The sequence below is a fragment of the Bos indicus x Bos taurus genome, chromosome 6, assembly GCF_003369695.1.
Source record: "Bos indicus x Bos taurus breed Angus x Brahman F1 hybrid chromosome 6, Bos_hybrid_MaternalHap_v2.0, whole genome shotgun sequence".
NCBI classification, from domain to species: Eukaryota; Metazoa; Chordata; class Mammalia; order Artiodactyla; family Bovidae; genus Bos; species Bos indicus x Bos taurus.
Genome location: NC_040081.1, coordinates 27,265,426 through 27,276,055, shown reverse-complemented (window position 1 = coordinate 27,276,055; position 10,630 = coordinate 27,265,426). Strand labels below are relative to the sequence as shown.

Genomic DNA, 10,630 nt, shown 5'->3' with positions numbered 1-10,630 from the left:
ATAAGAATTCCCTTTCTCCACCCCTCTCCAGCACTTATGATTTGTAGACTTTTTAATGATGGCCATTCAGACCAGTCTGAGGTGATACCTCATTGTAATTTGTATTTCTCTAATAATCACTGATGTTGAACACATTTTCATGTGCCTGTTAACCATTCATATGTCTTCTTTAGAGAAATGTCTATTAAGGCTTCTGCCCATTTTTTGATTAGGTTGTTTGCCTATTTGGTATTGAGTTGTATAAGCTGTTTGTATATTTTGGAAATTAAGCCATTATTGATCACATAGTTTGCCAAAATCTTCTCTGATTCTATAGGTTGTTTTTTCATTTATTTATAGTTTCCTTTGCTGTGCAATAGCTTATTAGTTTGATTAGGTGTCATTTATTTATTTTTGTTTTTATTTCTTCTACCTTAGAAGACTGATCTAATAAAATATTGCTACAGTTTAAGTCAGAGAACATTTTGCCTGTGTTCTCTTCTAGGAATTTTATGGTGTCATGTCTTATATTTAAGTTTTTAAGCCATTCTGAGGGGGGTGTGTGTGTGTGTGTGTTTGGTGTGAGGATGTGTTCTAACTTTATTGATTTACTTGCGACTGTCCACCTTTCTCAACACCACTTGCCAAAAAGACTGTCTTTTCTTCATTTTATGCTGCTGAGCATGTAGGCCAGATTAGAAAACTGTTGCATTTTTTCTCTTACGAACATTCACTAAAGACTTCACACAAAAAATGCTAGGACTGATAAATAAATTGAGCAAAGTAGCAGGACACAAGATTAACATACATAAAGATATTGGATTTGGACAGAGATCAGGATTGGACAGAAATCAGGGATCAGTTGGAGAAATTAAATAGCCTGTATTGTTTATATATTAATGAAAACAATGTGGGCATCTGGCCCACAGGCTCAGCAGCTCTTGCCTCCTCCTTTGTCAAAGATTACTTGACCATAGGGGTGTGGGTTTGTTTCTAGACTCTCCATTGAGATCCACATGTCTGCTTATATGCCAATCCCATGCTGTTTTGATTTCTAAAACTTTGTAGTATCTTCTGAAGTCTGGAAAGGTTATGCCACTGGCTCTGTTCTTTTACTCAGGATTGCTCTGGCAATCCTGGGCCTTCTGTTCCATCTAACTCTTAGGATTATTGTAATTCTGGGGACAATGTCATGGGTAATTTGATAGGGATCGATTAGATCTGTAGATTGCTTTGGGTAGTATGGCCATTTTAACAATATTAATTCTTCCCATTTCTTGAATCATCTTTTATTTCCTTTATCAGTGTTTTATAGTTCTTAGCATAAAAGTCTTTCACTTACTTGGTTAGGCTTATTCCTAAGTAATTTTTTCAGTGTTATTTTAAAAAGTGATTTCACTTTCTCTTTCTGATATTTCATTGTTAGGAGAGGGAAATGGCAACCCACTCCAGTATTCTTGCCTGGAGAATCCCTTGGACAGAGGAGCCTGACAGGTTACAGTTCATGGGATCACAAGAGTTGGACACTACTTAACGACTACATCACCACCACCACCATAAAGAAATCCAACAGATTTCTGTATTTTAATCTTGTATCCTGATACTTTGCTGAATTCATTTATCAGTTACAGTCTCTCATCAAACCCTGTCGAAAGTATCTTTGAAATAGCACATATATCCTTACTGTTGTTTGTAGTTATAATTTTCATTTTCATTCTGTGCCATTATTCCTTCTATTCTAAACTAAAGCAATTATTGCACAAATAACTATATTACCTCTGTTTTACTCAAATCTCTGATTCTAAACTCTTTTGCAAGCTGCCATTTGCTGAGCACTTATGTCAGACACATTGGTGAAGGCATTAAACACAGATGCTCATCTAATCCTCACAGTCACCTGAAAGCTAGGAGGTGATAAGTGAATTGGCTCCTTCAACGTTTAGTCTAACTTCTTCCCAGTGTACCTTCCTGGGCTTGGAGGTGGGAAAGCTAAATGCCACCTTCCCCAGACTCATTTCCAACAAAGGTATCAGTGCATCACTCATATACATTCATGCAAAACTTGATTCAGAACTGAGAGAACTTGAGAGAGATGTGGAAATGGAGGTGTATGTTTTCTATCACAAAGTGTAGCAGAGATGTTGTGACTCTGGACTTGAGAGAAGCCATGGTGACTTGGTGACACAGCAGTGGCTTCCTGACTATGGCAGCAGCATCAATGCTGGTTCAATTCCACAGTGGCTTTGGGCATCATTTTTAAAATTCAGCATAAAGCCTGTTTTCTTCCATCCAGTCATTGCTTCTAAAGGTCATTTACTGTTCTGTGGTAACTCTCTCCATGCATAAACAAATAGCTGAGAAAAGAAAAGAAGCTAAAGGCAAAGGAAAAAGGAAAGATATACCCGTCAGAATGTAGAGTTCCAAGCAAGGAAAGATAAGAAAGCCTTCCTCAGTGATCAATGCAAAGAAATAGAGGAAAACAATAGAATGGAAGAGACTAGAGATCGCGTCAAGAAAATTAGAGATACCAAAGGCATATTTCCTGCAAAGATGGGCAAATAAAGGAAGGAAACAGTATGGACCTAACTGAAGCAGGATATATTAAGAAAAGGCAGCAAGAATACACAGAAGAACCATACAAAACAGATCTTAATGACCCAGATAACCACAATGGTGTGATCACTCACCTAGAGCCAGACATCCTGGAATGCGAAGTCAGGTGGGCCTTTTGAAGCATCACTATGATCAAAGCCTATTGGATGTGATGGAATTCCAGTTGAGCTATTTCAAAAGACGATGCTGTGAAAATGCTGCACTCAATATGCCAGCAAATTTGGAAAACTCAGCAGTGGCCACAGGACTGGAAAACGTCAGTTTTCATTCCAATCCCTAAGAAAGACAATGCCAAAGAATGTTCAAACTACCACAAAATTGCACTCATCTCACATGATAGCAAAGTAATGCTCAAAATTCTCCAAGCCAGGCTTAAACAGTACATGAACTGAGAACTTTCAGATATACAACTGGATTTAGAAAAGGCAGAGGAATCAGAAATCAAATTGTCAACATTCGCTGAATCATAGAAAAAGCAAGAGTTCCAGAAGAGTATCTATTTCTGCTTTATTGACTATGCCAAAGCTTTTAACTGTGTAGACCACAACAAACTGTGGAACATTCTTAAAGTGATGGGAATACCAGACCTTACCTGCCTCCTGAGAAAGCTGTATTCAGATCAAGAAGCAACAGTTAGAACTAGACATGAAACAACAGACTGGTTCCAAATTGAAAATGGAGTACAACAAGGCTGTATATTGTAACCATGCTTAAACAACTTATATGCAGAGTACATCAAGTGAAATGCAGGGATGGATGAAGAACAAGCTGGAATCAAGATTGCCAGGAGAAATATCAATAACCTCAGATATGCAGATAACACCACCCTTATGGCAGAAAGCAACGAGGAACTGAAGAGCCTCTTGATGAAAGTGAAAGAAGAGAGTGAAAAAGCTGGGTTAAAACTCAACATTCAAAAAACGAAGATCATGGCATCCAGTCCCATCACTTCATGGCAAGTAGATGGGGAAACAACGAAAACAGAGAGAGACTTTATTTTCTTGGGCTCCAAGTACACTGCAGATGGTGACTGCAGCCATGAAATTAAAAGACTCTTGCTTCTTGGAAGAAAAGCTATAACCATCCTAGACAGCATATTAAAAAGCAGAGATGTTACTTTGCCAACAAAGGTCCATCTAGTCAAAGCTATGGTTTTTCCTGTGGTCAGGTATGGATGTGAGAGTTGGACTATAAAGAAAGTTGAGCACCAAAGAATTGATGCTTTTGAATGGTGGTGTTGGAGAAGACTCTTGAGAGTTGCTTGGACTGCATGGAGATCAAACCAGTCAATTCTAAAGGAAATGAACCTTGAATATTTATCAGAAATACTGATACTGAGGTGAAGCTCCAATATTTTGGCCACGTGATGTGAAGAACTGACTCATTGGAAGAGACCCTGATGCTGGGAAAGACTGAAGGCAGGAGGAGAAGGGGATAACAGAAGAGGAGATTGTTGCATGGCATCACTGACTCGATGGACATGAGTTTGAACAAGCTCCGGGAGTTGGTGATGGACAGGTTAGCCTGGTGTGCTGCAGTCCATGGGGTCGCAAAGAGTCTGACATGACTAAGCAACTCAACTGAACTGATACATAAACTGGCCGAGTGCCTGTAATAATTGCAGATGAGCTCTAAACTTATCGGCTAAATTTATTTCTACAGTCTATTTGAGATAGAGTAGCTAACTATATTTTAAATATATACAGATAATCAGTAATGATTTAGGATTTAAATCCAGGCAAAACTAAGACATTTCTTTTACCCACTATGGCATCAAGTGTGAGCACTGTTCTCTCTCTCTTTATGAACTCCTCACTGCTGAAAAGATGAAGTCCAATTACCACCAGAAACCACTAGCCTTTCCTCCTCTTTTTTTTCCCCACCAAAGCACTCTATGCCCTAGTCACGCTGAAATTACTCCTAGCCTTCCCCTTCCATTTTGTTTTCCACTCTAATTCTTTTATCTGTAATTCTTTTCATTCACTTTACTTGGCCCAATTCTACCCATACATTGAAGAATTTATTCCAGTGTATTGCTTAGAGAAAGCTGTAGTGCTTAATGATCCTTGCTTTTTAATTTCGTATCACTTAACAATATATCACTGCTTTGATAATTGAGCATAATTCCTTATATCTTACTTATCATTACCTTTTGTAATAACTCTTTAAACTTGTGTCCATTTTATCTTTATGGCTAAGTCAGAAAGATTTTGATAAATGGGCTTCCTTTATAGTTCACTTACTCATCCTCAGCAATATAGATATCCTGGTGACATGCTTCTTCTATTTGTATAGTAATTTTAAGATGATCATTTTCAAGCTATAACACTCACAAGGATTCCATAAAATATGAATTTTATGGAATCCTTAAAATATGTTCTTAAAATATGAATTCCTGAGCCCATCCTCAAAAATACAGAGTTCTTAAAATATGAATTCCTGAGCCCATCCTCAAAAATTCTTATTCAGTAGAACTGAATAAGAATCTGCAAATTTGAAACTTTAACAACCTCCCAGATGATGCAAATGCTGCTAGTCTTGGAACTGTATGCTGGCCTTGTGATAAGAATAATGGACTTTTCTATAAAGTTTTAGAAATTCTTTTCAGAAGTACCATTTTACTTGATTCCCCACAATAGCTCTTTTAGAATTCTAGTATTATCCTATTTTTAAAATAAAAGGATATTACAAAGTATAAATGATTCTCCCTGGTCAAAATGGTAGTAAGCAGCAGAACAAGATTTGTAACACAGGTATGTCCATTAATTTTAAATTCTACTCTTTCCTTTGACATCATAATGCCACTAACTTCTCTTAAAACTTGAAAAGAATTTATAGTCAGTTATTTGTTACAAATGTTTTCATTTCTTTCCATCTTGGAGCTTAGAAGTAAAAGTTTCCTGTCATAGGATAGATGTTTAATCTTTGGTTTTATTAATTTGATGTCAAATGAACAAATAAAACATGCTTTATACAACTCTGATCAAATGAAAACCTTTACAGGAGAAAAAGGAATCGAAAGGTAAACAGAAAGCATGTATTCATTTGCATATCAGAAAATTCTAGAAAACTGCATATGAATCAAGATTATTTTAGTTGCAAATGACAGAAACCCAACTCAAACCACTTCAAGCAAAAAAGGGAAATGTATTGATTCACAAGTCTAGAGGACAGAGCTTCAGTTAAGGTTGTATCTGAGTACTTAATACTTCTCTTTTCTTTTTCTCTTCAACTGTCAGAAATTCTCTCCTCTGATCCGAATAATTCGTATGAGCTATACCTTCATGGTGGCCCACAGAGTTACCAGTAGTTCCAAGTATGGATCTTAGTACCTCATGTGCCCTGTACAAAAGAGAGATGGTCTTTCCCCATGGCCTGGCTCATAGCTATTGGCTCTATACCTCAGCCTGATTCATATATTCACTTGAGTGACGTTTAGTTAACAACTCATGTTTAGTTTCAACTGAGTAAATCTGAAAACCTAAATTTGCAGAAGTTTTAAGTGATTCATGAATTGGGCAGCATCTTATCTAGCAAGTACAGTGATGCTCTGAGGGGTTATACAAATTAGAAGGCTTTTATAGAAAATGGGATAAGGAAGCTATCAAAGCAAGAGAGAAATGAAAGTTCATTGAAAGAAAATAAGAGCTCAGGTGCAGGTGATAAGTCTCTCATTGGTTGAACTGTGGCAGATCCATTGGCTGGGCTTGTTGCCGGGCAGGAAGAAAATCTTCTCCCTGCTGGCTAGCAAAGCAGTAACACGTCCTGTTTAGGAGCACAAGACCGTCTCCTCCAGATGGGGTCTGTAGATGACCAAAAATGGTTGGGTGTGAGTTTCCTCTATGGGCCTTCCTGACTCAAATTTTAGATGAGTTTTTCTGTTTTTAATTTTCACACACTTTAAAGGACAGAATACCAGCTGAGACATGGGGCTGAAAATGGTGAAAGGGTAACTTTTTTATAATTGGAGTATTATTACCAGAAGAAGCTGGAATGTTACCTGAAGTAGGAAGAAGCAAAAAATGTCTAATAGGCCACTAAATATTTGGGTATAAATTTTGGGAAAGGTAATATTAATCAGCATATAAGGGAACCTTTTGTTTATTTGGAGAGCTTGAAGAGATTAATTAATCTCTTAATTAATTGAAGTGGATTAAATAATCTGATTTAGATGTTTTTCAAAAGGTCTTTTATGAGGGCTATCAATATTAGTCATTTCAAGGTTACAATTATATTTTTCCAGACTAGAAACAATAATAATAACAACAAAAATAGGTGAATGTTAAGGGGAACATCTATGGAGAAAAAAATACCAATATTGGTGGTTTTCAGGTATCAGAACTATGATTATCTTTGTAATTGACTGTATTATGTCCCAAATTATTTTCTTTCTCTTTTCCTGTTAGAAGATTATGCAGTTTTATCTTTTATTATGTAACTTTGAGTGCCTTTCTATGGAAGAACTATATACTTCCCAATCTCCTGGCACCATGCAGGCCCAAATGATCTGCTCTGGGCAATGGCACTTGAGCAGAAGTAAGACTATGCCAGCTGTGAGCAGAGGTTTAGGAGCCATTGACTATTTTTGTTTGGTTTCCTTTCCTCTCCTGTATAGAACATACAAGAACAGCATGTTCTAGCTAGGGCCTTCGGTCACTATTTTTAGCATTCTGAAAAGAGGGAGAAACCTGGAGGAGCAGAACTGATGGGACAAGTAGCTAAAGCAAAACAGGAATGAGGAAGAAACAAAAACCAAAATGAAAAACAAAGCCTCTTTGTTCTTATAAACTGCCAGAGATTTTGGGGAGGGTCATTTGTTACAGCAAACTAACCTAGGACAAAATTGAAACAGTTTTCTATAAATTTTGTTGAATGATCTGGAGAAAGGCCAGCGCTGTTTTTCCTTCACTAAGCCATTTTGAATAATAAAATGAAAATGAGTAAATTACCTGAACATCTGTTAAGTGTCAAGCATCATGCTAACAGCTTTACTGCTTTTATTTTTAGTTTTGTGTTCAGTCCTCTCTGAATCCCTATTATAAATATCATGAATTCCTTCACCAGTAGGGAAGCTCACTTGCCCAAGGTCGTAGATCTACTATCAGGCAGATTCAAATTAAAATTCCTGCTTCAGGTGCCAGGCTTTGAAGCATTTATGAATTTTGGAATGAACAAGTTATACATAACCTATGTATGACATGACAACCCAAACAATAACAATGAAGTTGAGGACCCTAAGAATGTAGAAATTAGAAAGGATAAGAAGGAACACTGTAAGGCACCTGCATGGAGGCATGTGGAACATTATAGACACTGAAAATAAATGCTAAAAGAATATGTGACAAATCTAAAAAGCCATGAAGAGTGTAAGAAAAATGGATATAATTTAAATATAAATTTTAGACTGTAATGAGTTATTATTTCATGTTGCTTGAATAAATTTAACTCAGATTAAATACAATTGTATTATAGGTTGAATTATGTGCCCCCAACTGCCAAATTCATATATTGAATTTCTAACCCTTAAATCTCAGAATGTGACCTTATTTGGAAATAGAGTTGTTGCAGATGTAATTAGTTAAATTAAGATGAGGTCATATTGGAGTAAGGTGGGCCCCTAATTTAGTATGACAGGAATCTTTATGAAAAGGGGAAATTTGGACATAGACATGCACACAGAGATTGCCATGTGAAAATGAAGGCCGAGATCACAGTGATGCAGCAGGCGCTGATGAAGGATAAAGATTGCTGCCAGACCCCCAGAGGCTAGGAGAGAAGAATGGACAGATTTCGCTCTCCCAGCCCTCAAGAGGAACTGATATGGCTGACACCTTGATCTCTGTTTTCTAGCCTCTAGAACCAAGGGACAAAGGCACCCACTTTTTGGAACTTTATTGTCATTTAAGCCACCCAGTTTCTGGTACTTTGTTACAGCAGCCCTACAAAACTATTAGAAATAAATTATTACCTTAGAAAATAAGTTGTAAATTTATTACATACCACCACAAAGTGATAATCTGCCTATCAATAAGATAGAACATTTATATAAATTCATAAAGCTAAATTAAGCTGTGAAGGACAACTGTGATATATTTATGCTTCTCATCTTTGAGGCTGACTTCAGAGGGAGATCCTAATAGAAAGCATGACAAAATTTCAGTTACTTATATCAAAGGGATAAACACTCAAGGTTACATCAATAATTGTAAGACCAGGATGCTTTTCCAAATTTAATTTTTGGTATTTCCCAAGAGTGTTTAATATCTCCTTTAAATTTTTAGTTGCTTTAAAAATGTAGGCATAGTGGGAAGGGCAGAAGAACTTTGGCCTCTCATAGAAATAGTGTATTCTTTCATGCTCTCTAGCATTCAGCTGAAAATGGCCTGAGAGAGTTAATTCACATCCCAGATGCCAAACTTACTCCCTGGGAGTAAATGACTCATTGACTGGACAAGGTCATTCATCATTTTAACCATTAAAATAACATTTTATATTGTCAAGTGCTACGTGGTTTCTCAATTCTTAAAATCCCCTGGTGAAATAAAGGGGATGACAAACAAATTATGTCTGATTTACAGAGCGGGGAACTGGGACTCAGGCAAGAGACAAAGCCATCGTTGGTAAGGACTGTCCCAGAAGGCAGGCGCTGTGGCTTGGGTCTTTGTTTATCATGTAGAGAGCAAACACAAACCTAAGGGATAGTAACTATACCTGAAACGCTTTCATTTCTTGAAACTCTACTCCCCACCCAAGCTGATTCTTGGCAGCAGCCATCTGTCAAAGAAGCAAAAGGTACAGAGAAAGTTAAGCACAAATTATGCACTGTGTTAGAATCTAAACGAAACCACACTGTAACTTAAAGTCAACTTCCCAAAACAGCGTCCAGGGAACTAAGGACACTTTACTGTTGTTCAGTCGCTCTTCTTCCCTTTGCTCAGTCGTGTCGACTCTTTGCGACCCCATGGACAGTAACCTACCAGGCGCTGCCCATTTGCGACCCCATGGACAGTAATCTACCAGGCGCCGCCCATGGGATTTTCCAGGCAAGAATACAGGAGTGGGCTACCATTTCCTTCTCCAGGTGATCTTCCCAAGCCAGGGATCGAACCCGGGTCTCCTGCATTGCAGACAGACGCTTTACCGGCTGAGCCACCAGGGAAGCCCGCTAAGGCAGTCGCTAAGGAATGGCAAATTCTTTGAGACCCCATGAGCGAGCTGCAGCACACCAGCCTCCCCTGTCCTTCAATATCTTCCAGAGTTTTCTCAGATTCGTGGGCACAGTGTGCCACTATTTTGACAGGTGAATCCAATTAAAAGTATCAGTAGTAACATGACAAGGGGGCCAAGAGAGACAAAGCTTCAGAAAAAAAGTACAAAGAACAAGTATTCAACTTCTTACTATAATTTAATCTAGAATTTCATATTAATTTGAAAAAAAATCACTGTTTCCACTTTGTCACTTAATAGTGAGGTCATAAAACCATTTAACTTCAGCTTCTTCAGCGTTACTGGTTGGGGCATAGACTTGGATTACTGTGATAGTGAATGGTTTGACTTCGAAACAAACAGATCATTTTGTCATTTTTGAGATTGCATCCAAGTACTGCATTTTGGACTCTTTTGTTGACCATGATGGCTACTCCATTTCTTTTAAGGGATTCCTGCCCACAGTAGTAGATATAATGGTCATCTGAGTTAAATTCACCCATTTCAGTCCATTTTAGTTTGCTGATTCCTAGAATGTTGACGTTCACTCTTACCATCTCCTGTTTGACCATTTCCAATTTGCCTTGATTCATGGACCTAACATTCCAGGTTCCTATGCAATATTGCTCTTTACAGCATCGGACCTTGCTTCTATCACCAGTCACACCCACAACTGGGTATTGTTTTTGCTTTGGCTCCATCCCTTCATTCTTTCTGGAGTTATTTCTCCACTGATCTCCAGTAGCATATTGGGCACCTACCGACCTGGGGAGTTCCTCTTTCAGTATCCTATCATTTTGCCTTTTCATACTGTTCATGGCTTTCTCATGGC

The 10,630-nt window shown here is 37.8% G+C and overlaps 1 non-coding gene across 1 annotated transcript; it reads right to left on the bottom strand.

Moving 5' to 3' along the window:
* Positions 1–9,679: 9,679 nt before the first annotated feature.
* TRNAC-GCA lies at positions 9,680–9,751 on the bottom strand. The gene has a single exon. It is a non-coding gene; the product is annotated as a tRNA-Cys (tRNA).
* Between the last annotated feature and the right edge of the window lie 879 nt (positions 9,752–10,630).